At 44.2% G+C, this 21,031-nt stretch overlaps 1 protein-coding gene across 1 annotated transcript in view; it reads right to left on the bottom strand.

Moving 5' to 3' along the window:
- Positions 1-21,031, bottom strand: part of CLMP (CXADR like membrane protein) — a 71,085-nt gene that overhangs the window by 24,823 nt on the left and 25,231 nt on the right. The gene's annotated exons all lie outside the window — the stretch shown is intronic.

The following is a 21,031-nucleotide window of genomic DNA, read 5'->3' as shown; positions in this document are numbered from 1 at the left end:
GGGGCGGGCGGGGGGGGGGGGGGGGGGGGGGGGGGGGGGGGGGCAAGTGGGGCAATTTGCCCCGGGCCCCACAGGGGCCCCCACAAGAATATAGTATTCTATAGTATTGTAATTATTTTTTATGGAAGGGGCCCCCGAAATTGCTTTGCCCCAGGCCCCCTGAATCCTCTGGGTGGCCCTGCGCATACGCAAATACACCCAGTGGTGCTACAGCCTCTTTGCACTGCTCCTGCGAAGCTTCTCTTGTCTCTTGTAGGGCTAGACTGTGCAATTGTGCAGGGTACTTGTCTAAGTCGGAAAGCAGATGCATACTCGGGTCTTCATCTTGCAAAAGGTTCCCACAGCATGGGCCTCTTAGCCCCTTGCTGAATTCAGTGGGATTGTGAACTCCAGGGCATTATCACTGCACTAATGGATATCTTTACCGGATCATTCAGAAGCCATTTCAGAAATATACATAATACCATTAGGGGATAAGAAGGTGATGGCATTTTGCTTTTCTCTATGAACCAATATCACCAAAACTATTATTATTTTAGTTAAATATATCTGCTTTGATTCTGGTTTTTATTACTACTTTTCAATGGGGAAGAGAACACGTGAGTTTTGCATGAAGCTCTTATTGCTGTTTTAGTCCTTCTAAACACAGGCCTCTGACTGGGTGGATTGGCTAGAAATGGATAGACAGCCCAGTCAAGTGGAAATCATGGAGAGTAACACATGAGAAAAAGGCAGGTAATCTGATATGAACAGTGTATAGCATCTGATGTTTCCTCTAAAGATGGGAGACATAGGAGCTGCCATAACCAGAACAGATCAACGGTCCATCTAGTGCAGTAGCTTCTTCCTAACTGTAAATTAATTAAAACAAACAAATTACCAAAACCAAACACTTCATGGCACACACAGTTCTCCCCCTGGGAGAGGATGAGGGAGAAAATGAAGCACACGTGACAGATATTAGTATCATTGCTTGATGCACAACTGGAAGGTGCTTAGATGCTATGGTGGTGAGGGAAGTATAAAAACCTATTTAGAATAGAATCAAATAGAATCTCCTCCATGTTTAAAATACACCAATCAATATGCAATGCTATGAATGGGGGTTAAGGATGACATTTCCTGATTAGTGATCCAATTATGCCCTGAAAGCATAAGGGTTAATAGCTCTTTTAATATTTTCCTGGTTAAAATTACTGCAGATGCTATCTTTATTTCCATAAGGGTCTAATCCTTTTGTTATATTACTATTATTAGTACTGATGTACAGTATTTACTTCAATGAGATCCTGCAGCAGCAAGTTCCATGGGTTAACAATTCTACATTTACTTTTAATTCCATCAGGTGCCTCTTGTTCCTACAATATGGAGTGGGCAAACACTCTCTATACTATTTTTGACCATATATACCACTACCAGATCCTCTGTTACTCTTTTTTCCATACTAAATAGTTCTAGTCATTTATTTAAAAAAAAAAAAAAAAAGTAGTCCAAGGAATGATGCAATGTTCTACAAAGGCTCCAAGGAACATATTATTATGGTGTTTTCTAGAACAGTAGTGCTCAGAAGCTCAACCAGAACTGGAACCCCATTGTGCTGAGGGGTCTACAAACATAATACGGAAGACAGTCTCTGTCCCAAAGACAGGGTGGAAGGGCAGGGTAAGGGCAACCTGTCTTCCCATTAGTGGATGGGGGCACTAGGACCCGGAGCAGCAGACAGCAGTTGCTGCTGGCTCTGGCAGTAGAAGCAGACAAGGGAGAGGCAGGCAGGGAGGGGGACACACGGGGGGTGGGATGCGCGGAGAGGGGGTGGCAGGTGGAGGCTGGGGACCCATCCAACAGTCCCTGACTGCCTCCCCCCCTCCCCCACCGGACTCCCCTTACCAGTCTGGCTCCATGTGTTTGCAAAACACGCTGCCCGGTGGGTCGGTTTGTGTGTTACACAGGGCTGCAGACAGAGGGAGGGGGGAGCAGGGGAGGGCTCTGGCTGCTGGAGGCCAGTGGGAGTGGGCCAATCGGCCCAGCCGCCCAATCAGCAGCCACACTCTGCATGGAAGGGAGGGAGGGAGGCGCGGGAGAAAAAACCCCCGGACATTTTAACCTTGTTACCAATTGCTCCCGGACGGCTATTTAGAGACGCAAAAGCCGGACATGTCCGGGTAAATACGGACGGATGGTACCCTCCTCAAAGGGCCGTGGAGTGGCCCAAGTCTGTACTTTCCTCGTCAACTGGAGGGCCCAAAGATGGAATGTGGGGGCTCAACTGAGATGTTCAGTTCTGAAAATTCAGGGCAAAGAAAGACTGGAAAGTTACATTTGGGAGGGTAATAAAAGAGTTGCTTCTGAACAAACCCCTATCAAGCCAATTTTTTGTTGTTGTTTTAGGCTCCAAAGCAAGACAAAAGTTCTCCAAAAAATGCTGGCCTATGGCTCCATTTCCTCTGCTGTTTGTCTTCACAGGAGGGTGGATTTCATTTTTTAAAGACAAAGAAAAGCTATTCCAAAGTAAACTGTGAGTGCTTTATGGCATCTCTTTATTGCTGCAGCAATAATCCACAGTGAAGACTAATGCACTTCCAAGGTACAAGCTTCATCCCTGTTAACCACTTTCATGTTACCTTAGTGAAATGCTCAGTTATATTCCCATAATTGTATGTTGACAGGGTATGACATTTCACTTATCCAGTACAAGCTTTGCTAATATGATGCAAAATGAATGCCTAATGTATTAGCACTCTGTCACTTTTCATATTCCCACCCACTCTCAAACATGCAGCCACAGTTTACTCTAGGGCAGGAAACAAACAGCAGAACCTCCCCGTTAGTCTTGTGAAAAAGATACATTAAATTCTGTGTGGCTCCAAGGGATCGTTTTTTGAATGAGAGGTGTGGACTTGTGGCCAAGCGCAGGACTGGGTACCAGGAACTACTAAAATCTAATCTGAGATTGGACTAGATTCCCTCTGTAGCCTTGCATCAATCACCTAACCTGCCCTGTCTCAGTTTCCTCACCTTTAAAATGGGCCTAATAATACTCTCCCACCACACAGGGAAAGAGTGAGAATCAATTAATTAGTTTATGCTTGCAAAGCTTTTGGAAGATGGAATGTAAATGCTAAGGGTCTGATTCTCTTCTTGTTTTACAGTAATGTCATTCCACTGTCTTCAGTGGAGTTTCTCCTGATTTACACGACTATAAGTAAGAGGAGGATCAAGCCGTGAGTAAACTTATTAGTATTATTTTATGCCATTCTCCACATCCCTCTCAGGGTTTGGCCTAGCACAATGCCAGCTGCAAGCAATCCCTTAGGAATTTGGGTTGGAAATGAGACTACTATCTGCTCCTTTCATCCTTTCCCATGTTTTTCCACTACCATGAGGAATTAAACAATTCTATATGCATAGCGCTGTCTTCCAAAAGACAAGAGGCAGAGCTCCATGTATCACACTCCATGAGTCACATATCCGCCCAAGCAAAGCAAGGAGTGTATTGGAATGTAAATCCCACTTTATATATTGACAGATAAGCGGGCATGTGGATATTGGAAAGCAGGCATCTTTGCTGTCCCCCTGGCTCATCGAGGTACTGAATGCTAGTTTGTGTTACACTGAAAAAACACTCAGCTCGCATTTCTGTAAAAGGCACTGTGTCCAGAAGGATCCCAAGGCTCTTTACAATCAGATTTATGCACTGAAGGTCAAATCCTGCACACTTTGCTCATGCAAGCAATCCCACTGACTTCAAAAAAGCTACTCAGAGGAGAAAGGCATACACTGTTTGGAAGGACTTTTCCCACCATGGAAGGGAAGCTACCTCTGAGGCAGAACACAGCAGCTGTTTTAACTGACATGTAGCAACATGGCACAATAGCTACCATTACCTTTGAAGTTCATAAAGGGACTGAAAATTAAGGATCAGAGAATACAAGAAGAATATATTGCTAAGTGCTAAATAAATGAAAAATATAATAATGCCAGACTTGACCAAATGGTTTTCACACTGGTTTGCTACTGATTAGATATATTCTTAGTTTGAAATGACTGCCATGAAAGAACAGGTACAGTACATATCACACACACACATACACGCGCGCGCACACACACAGCAATGGTCTGGAAAGGATTCCATCCCCAACAAGATTGAAATTTATGATTTGAGGATCAAATCCTCGGCCGATACAAATGAATGTCGCTGCCTTGTCTTCAGTGGAACTATGTCAGTTTATGCCAGCTGAGGATCTGACAGTAAGTGTGCCAGGAAATGTGATCATATTTGGGCCAAGGAAAGTTTTCTGCAATATGTGTTATCAACTACTGTTTTAGAACCAGAGCAATGCAATTCTAATCTAGGGTAACCAGATAGCAAGTGTGAAAAATTGGGACACGGAGTGGGGGTAATAGGCACCTATATAAGAAAAAGCCCCAAATGTTAGAATTGTCCCTATAAAATCGGGACATCTGGTCACCCTATTCTAATCCCTATTTTTAAACATCCTAATCTTCCTCCCTATGCTAATGGACTAAAGGTATTGAATAGACTGCTGCACCTGCACTGAATATAAACTACTAAATTGTTTCCTTGAATATGCAAGATGAATACTGTAACAAATCTATGACCACTTAGGACTTGTTACCCCCGTGCTGCACACCACACTTAGTTGGAACTAAATAATGTTAACAATTTTTTGCACTAAACATTTTTTCATTGAAAAATGGCCTTTCTTCAAAAACAAAACTTTTCACAAAAAAGTTGACATCATTGAAATTTTCTGTTTTAGTGAAATATTCCATGACCTTTTTAACTATGTTTATCAAATCATTTTTAATTGCTTTTGTTATTTACCAAATAACATATTTTCTTACTCAAAACTGGGGGTTTTGGTAAAGAAAATGTTTTGAAAACAATTTAAATAAAAATTAGTTAAAAATATCTTGACATTTTTTAAAAAAATGAAAATGGATCCATTTCAAACCCTGTGGAATAGACACATCTTTGAAATTTTGAATTTTTCATCAAATCTTTCCCCCATTTTCAAAGCAGCTCTGCTTTGAACATCCTGATGGTGGAAGGGTTAAAAACTCAAACTCTTTCTCCAAAAGCACCATTTGAGTGAAAGAGGAATCTGCATTATATACTAGCAGTATGGGGAGCTGTCATATAGTAAAGCAGTTCTGATTCTATCCAGCAGAGGACAGTAGTGCCACAGATAGAAACTATGTAGTTCATTACCCTACCTTTTCCTCTATTTACCGTGCACAGTATTAACTGAATATTCTGTAACAAAAACTTCCCCATCCCATTGTGACAGGGAAGGAGGGTCAAGTTATCATTTCAAGCACATGGTGTAGTATTTAGTTAACCCACCCACCTGTTCAACCAAAAGGGAAGGAGACTGGTTCTTGGTTTGGGGTTTGTTTTCTTGGAGACTAAAACAGACTTTTTCTGTGAAGCTCACAAAGGTTAAACCGCCTCAGCAAAAAAACAACAAAAAACCACCCTCCGATTCATCTCCCACAATTAACATGTCCACCCGGTCACACACACAACTGATAAAACATCAACAGTAAATAGAACTTTCCTCTATGGCTCCCATCTTGCTTTCTGTTGCTGCCTCTTTCCATTATAAGCTCCTCAGGGCAGAAACTGCATCTTCTTCTCCATCCTGAGTAGCTCATTGTGGCCTTCTGTGAGGTCTAAATGCCCAGATCCAAGCACAATGGTTCATTCACAGACCTTATGCCATCATCGTTGAAAGGAAGAACGGTGCAGTAATTGGCATGCTAACCTGGGATTCAGGACCCCAGAGTTGCCACAGACTATGGGACCTTGGGCTTGGCTCTTCATCTATGTAGTAGGGGGTAACAGCACTTCTCTATCTAACAGCGGTGTTGTGAGGATGACGGTGAGGGGAACTTAACAAAGACTGGATATTTGTATGGATACCAGGAATATCCAGAATTATCAAAATGGCAGCACATTTTGGAAAGAATATTAAACCTTGTGATTCAGGGCTTAAGCCTCTTCTGACTATTAGAGACCTATGTGGGGGACAGATTGTGCCACGTCTGCCTATGCTGCAGGGTTCTTAAACCATCCTTTGAAGCATTTGTTTGTTTGGCATGTTCTTAAGTGCACAGGGCACTGTTCAACAGCAAAGGCTTCACGAGCCTAAGGCCATTGCTGAGGGAAGCCCCGGATGGGAACTTACGAGTGCCATGCCTGCCAAATATGCCTGTGACCTTTGCGCAAAAGAGGAATGCAGTTCTGTTAGGCACGTGTCCCAGTTTCACAGTCAGGGCTACTGTAGGTATGGCTGAAGAAAGAGGCAGAGCCCTTTGTATCTGGGGATCAGTGTCCTTAGAGTAAGGACGCTCTGACTGAGAGCTACGGTACATCATTGAGCTCTGGTGAGCAAGCAGAGTTTCCAACATGCGGAACAGAGGAGGAAAAAGACAAATACGGCATTTGGGCAACAATTGAGCGTATTTGCTAATTAGATTTGAAAAGGTCAGGCATGTTATCAAGGAACATACTGTAAAGGTCAGGTGGAGTATATACAGCTAAGCCTAGGAGGAATGGGTAACCCTTGTTCATGTCCAGCTAACCTCTGCCACAGAGACTCTGAATTCTCACCTTCCCCTCAATGACCACAACATAGACTTCAACTTAAATAAAAGTGTCATTGAACTTTTCCCTTGTCCTCATCCAGACCCTGGGAAGCCCCTACGGCAACATGACCAACCAACTCCCTCACATCACGAGCTGTTTGCATCAAGAGTGGCTTCAGCTACTGGCACAAGTGGGAGGTATGAGAAAATGATGTGGCTGTGCAAGGGAGAACACTGGTCTAGTAGATGTAATGAAATATGGGATTCTCCCCATTCTAAAACAGAGAGAAGAATGATGATCATTATTAATTAGGCTCAGTGTGATGAATTATTGTACACATTTGTATTTGTTATCCTGCTTTTTGCATCTGCTGGATTTATAATTGAACATTGAACTTGTATTTAATCTGCACTTTCTCTGACATATCCTAAACCCACTACTGGTTGCTCTAAGTACCCTGGTCATTGGGTCCAGTTGAACAGTACTTGGTGCAGGACCTAAGAAGTTGGGGAGCAGTGTCTTTATACTTTACCTTTACGTTGTTCTTCTGCTCTTGGGGACAGCTCACTGGCAACAATTCTAGCACCCTAGTAGCTCACATTCACTGGAACTCCCAGGGAATGTCCTGAACAAGGAGATAACAGAGCAAGTGCCTCCATGCAGATTCAGATCCCTGCGGATTCATCATTCATGTGGTTTGGAGGCAGATCTGTAACCTGTTCAGAGGAGGAGGGACCAACCCTGCAGAATAGTCAGAGAGAAACTTTGCGAGGGGGAGCCTCAGAGTGCTCTCCTGATTAGCCCCTGCTTGCAGGGAGGGATCTGGCCCTAAAGAAGAGCTTCATGGATCAGTGAAAAGAGGAACGGTTTGTAGCAGCAAGTTCAACTCCTGTCTAATCTACTGTTGGAACAGTTTGCATTCTCTTAACTATAAGACTTGGATGCGTTATGTAGGAGGTCAAACAAGATGCTCACAGTCGTCCCTTCTGGCCTTCTAATCTATGACTCAGGGGTCTCAAAGGCCCAGCCCGTGGGCCATCTGCAGCCCAAGAACCTGCCCACTGCGGCCCACAGAGGAGAGACACATGCAGCCACGCTGCCAACAATGTCTGCTGCAGGCACCGCCCCCCACAGCTCCCATTGGCTGGGGGAGAGGGACAGGGATACCATCACTAGTCGGTGGGCAGAGTTAGCCATGGCGGCAGCATCACTAGTCGCTGGACAGAGTCACTTTTTCCCCACATATAAACAAGTCAAAGTACCGAACACAACTATCTGACGCACACCTTGCTGCAATCCGGAAGGTTTCAACTGCTCAGTCACTGAGGCCAAACATCAACAAACTGATAGCACTGAAGCGTTGCCAGGTGTCTGGCAAACACTAAAAACTCTCCGGCAGGCGAAGAATTGTATAAAGTTGTATGACAGTTTTATTATTTCTAAGAAATTCTAAATAAAAAATACAATATAAACATTTTCTTTTCTGAACACCATCTTCAGTGACATGATTGGCCCGCTGGGAGGATTTGAGGACTGGCACTGGCCCTAGGGTAAATTGAGTTTGAGACCCCTGCTATGAATGAAAGACTTCTGGACTTGGCCCAAAGGATGGGCTTTCGGCAAGTCTGTGCCACACTTTCCCCAGCTGTAAAGCAGATGATAATACTTACCGGTGTCAAGGGGAGAGGGCGTAAGGCTTAAATAATTAATGGTTGGCAAGAGCTCGGAGACCTTTGGGTGAAAAGTGTTATTAACCACACATAAAAACATCTTTTCTTAAGCAACTTGCATCTGAGCCCTTTGCCTTGGTTCAGTAATGTAGGAGAGAGATACCCAGCTCTTCACAGAAGGAGCTCTTTGCAACCCTGCACAGCTCCAAACCAAGAAGAGACCATTTTCCAGAGGATACAAGTTTTCAGATATTCCACTGAACAACACCCCTCAAAATGCAGAGACAACCACCAGACACCCCCCATCCCCGGGCATTAGACTCTTCACAGGCTGTGAACCCCTGTCACTCAATATCTCCCTCATCTGTCACTGTGACACTGACCTGGGCTGCACTGGGATTACAGAGCAATGAAAAGCTCTGTTTGAAAATGCATTCCTGAAATCCCCAAGGAGCACAGTTTAAGCTCAGCTCTTATCACATGGGGAGGGAAACATGGGCCTGCAGGGAATGGCTGAAAGTCTCCTGCCAGGGTTTGACCTGGAGGGTAATTTAACACAAGGGCTATGTGTTCTGGCCCCGGGTGAATGTAAATAAATCCAAGTGGCTTTCGTATGCTGGAAAACTCCAGGGCCTCAATATTTGTCTATTTCCTGGTGTGGTTTTGCTTCAAGGAACCACGGCTCCTAGGGGAGTTATTCTGGGCCAAGTTCACGTTCATGTCTCCCTGCAATACGCCGAGCACAAAGGAACTGAAATACCATGATTAGAGCAAGGGGCAGATTCTGTGCTGCACCCTCTCAGAGACACAGCACAGAAGGTGCGACTCAACAGGAGGAGAGGCTGGGGGGGCAAAGGTGGCTTTCCGTCATCTTTCCATCATCCGGATTCTGGGCTGCTGTGGAGGTCAAAACAGGCTCTTGCATAAGTTACTGGAGCCACTGGGGGCTGCTCTCATTTCAAGCAGGCTCCCCAGTGCTGCCTATGGGCTTTGCTACAGCCCAGAATACCAGCAGCACTCAGCAGGATAAGCATGCTGTCTCGGATCTATGATTTGTTCCCTGTCCGGGCATGCCCCCTTTGCTGGGATTGCTTACATTGACCCTATGCTGCTCCTGAATCAAGAGAATTCTCCTCCAACCCTCTGTGGCTCCTTCCCAGCCCCAACAGAGCAGCATATAAGTGATGAGGTCCAGAATTGGTCCCGTAGTGTGATTTTGCCTCCATCAATGGCTCTTTCTCATTGCAAAACAATGCCTTGCATTAGGTCACACAGTGAGTCAGGGACAGAGCTGAGACTAGAACGCCAGCCTCTTGATTTCCACTCCCTTTAACCCCCCCAGCATGTCTCTCATCTTTCTTCATGGCAATAACATCTGGCAAGAAGTTCTGCATCTCTCCTATCACTGGGACATTCCCTCACCTGGTACAGTTACTTTCCTTGAGACTACCAGGGTCCCACAGCTTGATTCTGGAGGCTCAGCTGCAGTGACATGAAAAATGCACACTCAGCTTCTAGACAGGGAGACTCTTTTAAGTGATTGGGTCCATTGTAATGTCTGGCAGCCATCTGTCAGATACATTTACACTAAAGTAAACCTCAGCTATTTCAGCATGTGTGGTCTAGTGAAGAGCTGAGCAAATAATTTATCTGATGAATTTAACCTCTTTTGCTGCTGACTGAATATCTGTGAGCAGGTCACCATTTCCTCCAATTCATTCATTATTCTAGTATTGACTAAACAGCTTTTTGATTTTTTTACTGTGTGTCATTATGAAAAATCCAAAAAAAGAGCTTAGTTTCGATTGGTCAGAGGAATCATCTGGTGTTGTTTCCTGATTGGATGAGCTAGCAAGCAAACGTGCATGTGCATTTAAATTTAATTTGCCACTCACATTCATGTAGGTGACATTGAAATTCACTTTCAAGATGCCAGAAAAAAAACCCCAGTGTCTGGAATGTTCATAGGAAGTGACGCAAATGGGGCAGTAGCCCGCTCGCAGCAAATTTTATTTAAAATAAAACAAATATTTGCAGAACATTTTTGTCTTATTCAACGTCTCTCTAGGAAGATGGAGCATAGGTTTAGGCGTTGGAACTCTTTGGTTAGATGTTTTGCTCTGCCACATACACTATGTGATGTTGGCTGTCATTTAGGCCCATATGTTTAGAGAAGTGGCCACTAGAGTTGGTCAATTAAAAAAAATGAAAACAAAGACATTTTTCATTATTGTTGAAACTTTCAGTGGAAAATGACGACTTCCTATGGAAACCCAAACAAGTTTTGGTCCAAAATTGCCAAAACCTAAAACATTTTTGGCTGAAAACCAAAAGAAACTTGGTTTTTCATGCTTTTGTTTTCCGATGAAAAATTGAATATTTTCAAAGGAAGCAGACATTTTTCTGCAAAGGTTTTTGTTTAGTTGAAAAAATAATTTTCAGTCAAAACAAGGTTGGATAGAAATTTTTCCAAACGCACTAATTTTGACTGCCTAAATTGAGACACCTTGGGCTTTTTTTCCCCGGAGATCCTATGCACTCACATCTTCTCCATTGATTTCAGTCTGAGGGCCTGTCTACATCGGCACTGCAACTTTCCCACTCAGGGGTGTGAAAAAACAACCCCCTGAGCGCAGCAAGTTTCAGCGCTGTAAAGCGCCAGTGTAAACAGTGCACCAGCGCTGGGAGCTACGCCCTTGTGGATGTGTTTTTTTAGAGCACTGGGAGAGTTCTCTCCCAGCACTCTGCCGTGACTACACATGTCACGTTAAAGCGCTACCGTGGCAGTGCTTTAGCATTGCCAGTGTAGACCAGCCCTGAGTTGTGGGTGCTCAGCACTGCTGGACACCAGAACCTAGGTGTTTCAAATTAAGGAGCCAAACTCTGGACTTTAACTGCTCCATGCCTCAGTTTATCTACCCACAAAATGTGCATAATCAGAAATTATCTACCCCATGGGTGTTGGGAGGTGCTTTGAGATCTCTGAATAAGCAGCACCAGAGAAGTGTAAACCAGGAGAAAGTTTCTTTGTATTGAGCTTCATTTGGAAAACTTTAAAATGTTAATAGAAAATAAAGTTTTTCTGCCCTATTTATTCTTCTCGTCATTGGCCTAGCCTAGAGATTTAAGGAAGCAACATCTGTCCAGTGGCATCCAACCAACTAGAGTCTCATGTTGCATAAGGAAAAGGAACAACCACTCAACTGGCTTGCTCAGCTCAAGCTGTCTTAAAATTACCCTCCCCCATACAGTGCCTCTGCTGTAAAACTTGTACATGTTTCACCATTCAAAAGAGAAAAACGTGGCACTTCCCTAGATCCTTCCATCCCGAGGTCTCAATGTGCTTTTAACAGCCATTAGTTAAATGAGCTCCCGATGAAGCTGGTTAAGTATAATTATTTCCAGCTTGCAGAGGGTGGGGCCAAATTCATCCATAGTTTAACTCCTGTGTGCCCTTACACTCAGGATGAAGAAGGCCCAGAGACATGGTGGGATTTGCCCACAGTCACAGTGAGTCAATATTAAAGCTGGGAATAGAACACAAAAGTCCTGGGGTCTAATTCTCTCTCTGCAAAATACATTGACTTCAGTGGGAGTTCCTGGTCACCTGCAAAAGCAGAAGAGAGTGGTCATCCCTGTGCTATAACTGCTAGACAAGGTTTCCTCTAACCAGCTGAAATAACCATGCAGGGTGGTCTCTGGGCTTGTCTGTGAAAATGCAGTTATATCAGCATGGCTTCCAGAGAGGCTGAGGGAACTTCTAAAGCAAATAATTGCCCCGTGCTGGGGAACAGGCCATTGTGAAAGGCCATGTGCCCATTGTCCAGCTCTTTCAATAAACAAGAGATGCACCCCACACAGCCCATGCTGCCCACAGTAAGAGAAACAGCACAGCTCAGCACGGTGCTTCTTATGGTTTGCAAACAGGCCAGGAAGTGAAGCCAGCCTGGAGCAAAGGCTGTGAGAAGGTGGCTGGCTTCTTGCCCAGTGCATCGTTTCGTTTTTTCTGAGGCCACACGGAACCTCGTGTTGCCAAAAAAGGAAGTGGGAAAATGTTACATGCAAAACCAGAAAATGCTGCCTCTCTCTCCTGCTCCCCTTTCAGAGGCAGCATCTCCTCAGGGCTGGCTCCAAACTAGGAGGAGCTAGCTGCCGTCATTCCCACCTGGCTCTCATTCTGCAAAGGAAACAGCGTGCATGGTGGCCTGCCAAAAGCCGCTCCTGACATTCCCTGTACTCCTAGCTGCTGTTAAATGACTTGGCTCTGAAGTGCAGGTGTCACGTTGTGCGCGGTCCCCTCCAGCTGTTAGAGAAGCTCCAGGCCCGTTGGTGGAAACGGTGCCAGTTTCTTTTGCACTCTGTGCTCGTGCGGTGTTAACAGCCCTGAAGACTGATGTGATGTCCCTGGCTCAACCTTGCACAATTGTTACGAAAGCTAAGCAGCCCGGATATACACTCTGCTTACGGCCGACCTTACCAGGATGATGAGGGCAACAACACACTAATATTTTTCCTAGCCTGTCAAAATAGGGAAGAAAGCTACTCCCACAGAAAGAGAAGAATTTTGCACGGCTGCTTCTGCACACAACAGGCAGAGCACAGGCAGTGGCATGGCAAATTCACCTACACTGCCTCCCATCAGCCCTGTCCTGCAAGAACTCTCTCTTGGTGTCTCTATGATCCATTTAATCTATAATCTTGCTGAGACTACGGCCCCTGGGACCAATTAGTCCCACTTGAAATGATGGTTTCTCAATGCAGACGCCACTCCACCTGGAACTGGACTGAGATCGGCACGCCCATTTCAACAACACCAAAGAGCTGTTAGATGGGAACTAGCTTTCATCTTTAATGACACGAGGCCAGGTTATTAGTGGGTATAAATCAGTGTAGCTCCGTTGACCAAGCTATGTTAATCGACGCTCACTGAACATCTCCCTCTTGGTCTCGAGCCAGAATGGCCACCTGAGGCTAGGCCCCCTATACTAAAACATCCAGTTTCAACAGAAACTCTGAAAACTTTCAGCGTTACTCCCGATTTAGCTCCACGCTTCCCATTAAAGTCAGTGGAAGTGATTAGAGTTTATGGAGCCTTAATTAGCGTATCACAGGCACAGCTTGGCAGTGTGTTTTGAAGAGTCAGGTGCTTCAGTAAGGGCGTTCCACTCACATAAAGCAGTGCGGGAGGTGCGTTTGTTTTCCAAAACCCTGGCAAACCAGGCAGCAATTAAGAAGTTAACATTATTTGGCACCTGTGTTATACATAGTTTAGCTGAGGATTTCAAGGCTCTTTACAGGCACCAGTTAATTAAATCTCAGAACTGCAATGATGATGATATTTTACAAGTACATTAAAAATATACTTGTCCTCAGCCTCTGTGTGAGCAAGTATCCTTATTTACAGATAGGGACACTTGAGAAGTTAAGGGATGTGCTCAAGGTTACCTAGTCAATCGGCGCCAGAGCCAGGAATAAAACTCAGGAATCCTGACTCCCATTTCCTTTGTCTGAACCTTCTGAAAGCAATCCTCCATGTAAATCAATAGGAGTGGCTAAATCCTATGTAACGCTTTGAAAATGAAAAGGTAAGTACCTGGCAGCTCATGAGTAGGAGGGTAGAGCAAACTGATTATTTTAACCCTTCTGACTTATGGGACATGTGTCTTGTACCCCTTTTTTCCCCCAGTCAAAGGCATTATGAGAAGAGCCTATGACGTTCCCTTTGAAGCAGTGAGCAGATTCCCCAAATACGTCTCAGGCTAAGGCTATGTCTACACCATGCAGCTCTTAGCGATACGGCTGTGCTGCTACAGCCGTGCCGCTAAAAGGTGCGCAGTGTAGCCACTGTTTGTCGGCAGGAAAGAGCTCTCCGGCCAACAAAAAACTATCACCCCCAAGGAGCAGCGTTAGCGTTGTTGGCAGGAGAGCGCTCACACCAGCGCTTGTCAGCGACAAAACATTTGTCTTTCGGGGGGTGTTTTTTTAACACCTCTGAAGGACAAAAGTTTTGTATTTCACTTGCCAGTGTAGACAAAGCGTAAATGCACTCAGCAGAGGTAACCCAGCAATCTAGCCCAAGCCCTGGCTGCAATTCCAAGTGGAAAGGCATCCTACATCCTGAAATAGCACTCACCCTTCTCCAGCCCCTCCCTACAGATGGTCTTAGAGACCGGGGGGGGGGGAAATACATAACAGAGGCAGAAGAGGGTAGGAATGAATGTTAGAACTTGCTAAAATGTGAACCCTGGAGCCTTGTGGATTCAGTCTCTAACATCCATCAAACATGATTAATTTTAATGTCACAACATTTTAATGTCAATTACTTTTAATGTCACTGCTTCTCATTCACTGATGCAGCCACGTTTCGTAGCTGGTAATAAACTCCCCCCTCAGAACTTTTAGGTTAAAAGAAAAAAATAAAAGTGATACAGAAACAATGGCCTGATGCCTCTCTGCTGTCCTAAGGCTCCTGACACGGTGAATTTGGCTGTGTTTCAAAGAGCGTTGCTGTGGAGAAAGAAAGCACTGTATCTGAGGATATTGCGTTTAGGGTCAGATCACTCCTTAGTGAACTATGTTTCCACGTCTTGTTACTGTCTGCTGGAACATGGTTTATCTGCTAAATACAGAGCTGTGTCTCAATATTAGTAATTATTCTATATATTGTGGTATTGCCCAGGACCCCATTGTGCTAGGTGCTGTACAAACAAAAGAAAAAAGGTTGTCCATGCCCCAAGGAGCTTACAATCTAAGTCTAAGCCAAGAGACAACAGGTGGAGACAGACAGGAGAGCACAAGGAAGAATTATGGCAAGATTTGTTTTTCTTCGTTGTCAAAAACTGCTTCCAAATGGCACAATTAGGATCAGATCCTGCGCCACTGAAGTCAAAGGGAGCTTTGCCACTGTCTTAAATTAGAACAGAATCAGAGCTGTACAGCACTTGCAACTGCACAGTGCAATAAATCCGTGGTGCCAAGTCTTAGAGCCCGGGTCAGTTGGATTGGGCCTGCGGGGCTAGGGCTGCAGGACCAAAAATACTAGTTTAGACATTCCAGCTCAGGCTGGACCATGGGCTCAGAAACCCAGTGCCGGGGGAGGGTCTCTGAAACCGAGCTCCAGCCCAAGTGGGAATGTCTACATTGCTATTTTTAGCCCTGTAGTCCGAACCAAAGTCAGTTGAGCCAGGTTTTAAGGCCTGGTCTACACTGGGTGGGGGGGAGGTCGTCGATGTAAGATACGCAACTTCAGCTACGGGAAGAGCGTAGCTGAAGTTGACGTATCTTATTTCGACTTGCCTCCCGTCCTCACAGCGCGGGATCGACGGCCGCAGCTCCCCCGTCGACTCTGCTACCGCCGCTTGCCCTGGTGGAGTTCCGGAGTCGACTGGAGCGCGTTCGGGAATCAATATATCACATCTAGACGAGACGCGATATATCGATCCCCGATAGATGGATTGCTACCCGCCGATCCGGACGTACCCTAAGGTTCGGTGCCCTGAATTTTTTTTTGTAGTGGAGATGTACCATTAGAGAACTCTATGTAACTATACCCACAGAGTGGGGAGTTAGACTCTTCAATTAATGCAATTATGCGCAATATTTTGCATTCCCAATACTGGACACAAAATTGACGCATCACTAAAAATCAGGTTTCTTAGCAGAGCATTAGAGTCCATGCCTAACTTTAAGCAAATGCTTACATCCCAATGGCTTCTTCATTCCTCTCATTCTTTTTATTAGACATTTGAAATAAATGTGGCTAGACAACATGGCAAAATATTAGATAACTGTTGATCAGTACAGTTAAGAAGGTATGACCCAATTGGAAGCTTCAGTGTTGGTAGTGAAGCAGAATATAAAAAATAAATAAATTAATGGAGATATCCTATCTCCTGGAACTGGAAGGGACCCTGAAAGATCATCAAGTCCAGCCCCCTACCTTCACCAGCAGGACCAAGTACTGATTTTGCCCCAGATCCCTAAGTGGCCCTCTCAAGGATTGAGCTCACAACCCTGGGTTTAGGAGGCCAATACTCAAACCACTGAGCTCTCCCTCCTTTAGTAGCTGGGTGAGCAATACTAACTAGTAGTGGTGAGATGATTCTCAAATTGGGGGAATTATCAGGAACTGGGCACGTGATTTAGTGTCCACTGGATATTGGAGTATTAGGAGATAGATACAGTAGAAAAAACGGGTGGGGCACATGGTAGAGGGAGCTGTTAAGGAGCTGACCAGTGAAAGGTTATTGCAAAAATATAAAGTAATCAGGGAGGTGCAAAATCATTTCACATCATTTTGAATCCACCTGAATATTGTGGGTTTGCAAACTAGACTTGAACTCAAATGTTACTGGGTTTTCATTCCACTTGGCAGAGACTGGAAAGGAGCAGACTGAAAAAGACAATAAAATAAAAAGGGAGAAATGGAGCAAAGAATGGATAGACTGCAAAACAAATGCACAGAGAGGGAGGGAAAGGACCAGAGATGGAGAGAGAGGGGAAAAAATCCAATGAAAATATAAATGCAGTATTTTAATGGACTAATTAGTGTGTATGTGCATCACTTCCCTGTACAGAACAGAATATGCTCTCCTGCCTGGCTTAGGCCCTGTAGGGCTAATTGTTAATTGAGAGTGTCCTTTAGCTCAAGTAGAGGCCTGTGGCCTTTGGAGCAGGAGGACTTGACTTTTAACTCGGCTGTTGCAATGAGGTTTCTAGTTGCATTTGATGTGCAGCATAGTAACAACCGTGAACTTTTAGGCAGCCACAGGTTTGTTAGAGCCTATTACATGTATGTGTGTATGGCACTTGCTTATGCCAGTCTAAATTGGGAGTGGGGGAAAATCAGGCTCTTCTATCCCTATGGCTTTAGACTGGCCACTCTACAGCCAGAAAATCGTGACTATTTTAAAGCAATTGACTGAGCCTAGAAAAATAAAAGTAATGGGTTTAAAGGTTAGGAAAAAGTGATTCAGGAACTAGTCCAGCCTATTCTGCAAATTTTAAAAATAGTGTGAGAGGCTCACAAAACCTCAAACCCTATGAGAACCCTAAAAATAAAGAATAAAAAATAATCATTCAAATTTTTCCAACCCTCAGGAAAGGTTTGACACGAGTTGTGTCCTTTCTTATTTCCTCTGAACTATAGTGCCCTGAACTTTAACTGTGTTGCACTATCAACTATCATGTGGAAAAGAAAGCAAGAAATAGACAGGAATATGACAGGGACATAATGGATCAAAACAGGAGAACAAGGAGACACTGAAAATTAAATGACCCTTAAATTTAGAACAAACAAAGGGAACTAGTTAGCTTGCAGTGTGGCTGTGGCCTGTGGAATAGACTGCCAGAGGGGGTCAGGGCCAGTGTAGGTGGAATTTTAAAAGGCTTGGATAATTTTATGAGCAACATTCATAATTATGCAGGCTAAGGCTTAAGCAGATCACTACAGGGATTAGGAAAAAACCATTTACTCCCTCTGCACCAATGTAGAACATTGCTTAGATGGCTAGGTGCACTGTGGTGGAAACAAAGAAAGAAAGAAAGAAAGAAAGAAAAATTTGAGAGAAAGAAAAAAAAGGAAAAAAACCCAGACAGAAAATGAGAAAAAATAGAAAGAGAGATAGAAAGAAGAGAGAGAGAGATCGGCATCAGGAATTAGCCACTGCCGGTTGCAGGGCACCAGACCTGATGAATCAACAGTCTGGAAGGGCAAGATTAGTCTAGTGGTAGAAAAAGTCACAAAGGATACATCACTATGTAAATAAACAGAGCAGTTTGCTGACTGCAAACTAGGGAGAGACTGTGGCTTTTGTTGCGTTATGTTTTCTTTGCGGCTTGCTTTGCTTTGTTTGTTGGTGATAAGTGAAACAAGGATTGTCCCATGTGAAATTCAGTTCTCTTCCTGGCAATGCTAATTCTGTATTCCTGCCCCTTTTACATTTCAAATGGACTCGTGCTGTTTTATTATTGAATATTCATTGGAGGAGCCATCATGAAGCATGGGCAGCTAAATTTAGACCAAATCCTTAGGAAGTGCTGAGCATCTGCAACTCTAGGGGAGGTCAGTGGGATTTAAGAGAGTTCAGCACCTCTCGGCATATGGTCCTGAGTAAGGACTTTGGATATGGCCCATAAAAAACAAGCATGCTCACAGGAAAAGAGAGATGAAATATTTGCAAATTTTACTATACAAAAGTAAAGCTACACAGTAACAAAAATCAAACATCAGAGGCGTAGCCGTGTTAGTCTGGATCTGTAAAAAGCCACCCACGAAAGCTTATGCTCCAATACGTCTGTTAGTCTATAAGGTGCCACAGGACTTTTTGTTGCTTTTTAAAAATCAAACAGTTAAGGTCAGACTCTTCTTAAGGGGAATGAGGAAAGGACAAAAGATACTGTAATAGGCTGGCAGTGTTTTCCTAGAACACTCCGTTAGCAGGTGCTGGTGGTCCTGCTGGGAAAGGGTTAAGTAGGTTCTGCTGACCCATTGAGGCCTGTAGTACATTACCCCACCTGGATATAATGGAGATGGGAGTGGGTCTATCGAGAGAAGATCTAGGCTGTGGGCTGAGTGGTCTTGAAGGAGGAACTTTGTTTCTTTTCTTTTTTAAATATATCCAAACCCCTGGAAAAGGGTGAGTCTGGACTCCACACACAAACACCCACTCAGAGAAGCCATTAGAGATGAGTTGAGTTAAAACACTGAATAACAATCTATGTTTTTCTTAGGTTTGTAAAGAACATCTGCCTCCATTTGAGCATTGATTAGTTACTGTAAAGCACTATGTACCTCCATAGAACTATGTTTCTGATTCAGTAATGAGCTTAAAATCAGTTAAACCTGTGAATAGTACCAACATCAGTGTGAGTATTCACACTTAATATTACATATGTGCATAAGTGTCTTGCTGAATCTGGGCCCCAATCAATAAAATAAAGACAACAAATGAAAGGTAATAAAATTCATAGATTTTAAGGCCGGAATGGACCATTTTGATCATAGTCTGATCACCACATCACACAGGCCATAGAATATCACCAGTGATTCTTGCAGCAAGTCCAATAACTCGTGGTTGAACAAAAGTGTCACTTTTAGTAATTCATCCATTTTTGATGTAGGGATTTCAAGTGATGGAGAATCCACCACCACCCCGATGAAATGTTTCAATGGTTAATTACCCTCACTGTTAAATGTTAGAAACTTGATTTCCAGTTTGAATTTGTCAGTGTTGAACTTCTAGCCATGGGATGTTGTTGTGACTTTGTCTGCTAGATTAAAAACTCTCTGACATCAAAAAGAACAGGAGTACTTGTGGCCCGTTAGAGGCTCTGACATCAGACATCTAATTACCCCAGATGATTTAAAAACTTTTACTGTAGTATTTGAACTTATTTTTCTCACAATGACCCAAATCAAGGACAATTCATGTCTTTGCACATTATACCCTACTAAACGCCTGTTGCTTCCTACGCTGGTGGCAGGGATTGTCCTGAACTTGCACTCCACACACAAGGGGAGAGCTTTACCCTGGACTAGGACTAGCTGTCAGTCGATATCAAGATCTGAGACTCATTCAAAACTGAGGGGAGTTTATATAACTGGGTGAGTTGTTTTTAATTCTCACCCTTCTTTTAATAAATCAAGTCGTTGCACAGCACCTTGCAATCTGGGAAAGTCTCTGTCATGTCTTCCTTGCATCTGTGCAGGCCTGGACACATCTGTGCTTATTAAAAAACATTTACTATAAATGGTAATCAGGTAAACTATAGAGAGCTGCCAAGAGACGTGAGACAGCACATTCTGATGAAGCTTCTGTATACATCTGACAGCTAGCATAGCCCAGAGTCGCCTCCCAATCCCAAACAGTTTGCATTCCTTCCCCAAGCTAAACTCCGCTCAGCTGCATTGTTTAAACAAGCCGAAAAGCAGCCTGCGCCAGTGGTTTAATGGAGGGACCTTTACTCTGACCCAGACTCTCTTCAGGCACAAGCTCCAAAACAAAACACCATTTACCACACTTGGCTTGTTTATGTGTGTTTTGCCATCATGAGTCAGGCAGAACAAGATGATCACTGGGCTTCAGAGAGATTCAGGAGACCAAACCATCCCAGTGAAACCTGAGGCCATATGAAACTCAACACAAAGTCGAAACCCAGACTAAGTTCCTCCACAGGTTCATCAGGCTTTCTGCCTAACTCCTGCATCCGTCTTCTCTAGCACATATATCCATCCATCCAAAAATCCGGAAGGCTTGCCAAGGTTCAACTGACTTACATACCCAGCCATCTAGTGACACCTTTCTTGTGTGCCCATCACATAGTATTCAGGTGCTGGTTACAAAACTTGTCTTTCACTGAAATCATGCAAAATTGGCATGTTACATATTGTTATACAGATTCATACGTTGATACTGTTATGTGCCACATTTGTCCCTTCCATGGTGAGTTTGAAATCACCTCTCTAGTGTACATTGGGGTATTGAGTCCCCCACTCTGTGACATCTCTCCACACAGCATACCCAAAGCTCTTCCACTGTACACCTGAAAGAGGTCCCTTAGGTTATGGCTACACTGTGATAAAAGACCCGCAGCGTGGCTAGGGCTGGCCTAAGTCAGCTGACTGGGGGCTTGTGGGTATTGTACTGCCCACGTTCAGGCTCAGACTCAGCCTGGACTCTGAGATCTTCCTGTCACACAGAGTCGCAGAGCTCGGGCTCCAACCCAAGCCCGAAAGCCTACACTGCAA

Source organism: Trachemys scripta, chromosome 21 (assembly GCF_013100865.1).
Source record: "Trachemys scripta elegans isolate TJP31775 chromosome 21, CAS_Tse_1.0, whole genome shotgun sequence".
NCBI classification, from domain to species: domain Eukaryota; kingdom Metazoa; phylum Chordata; order Testudines; family Emydidae; genus Trachemys; species Trachemys scripta.
The sequence above is the reverse complement of the archived record's forward strand: the minus strand, read 5'-3'. Positions and strand labels throughout refer to the sequence as shown.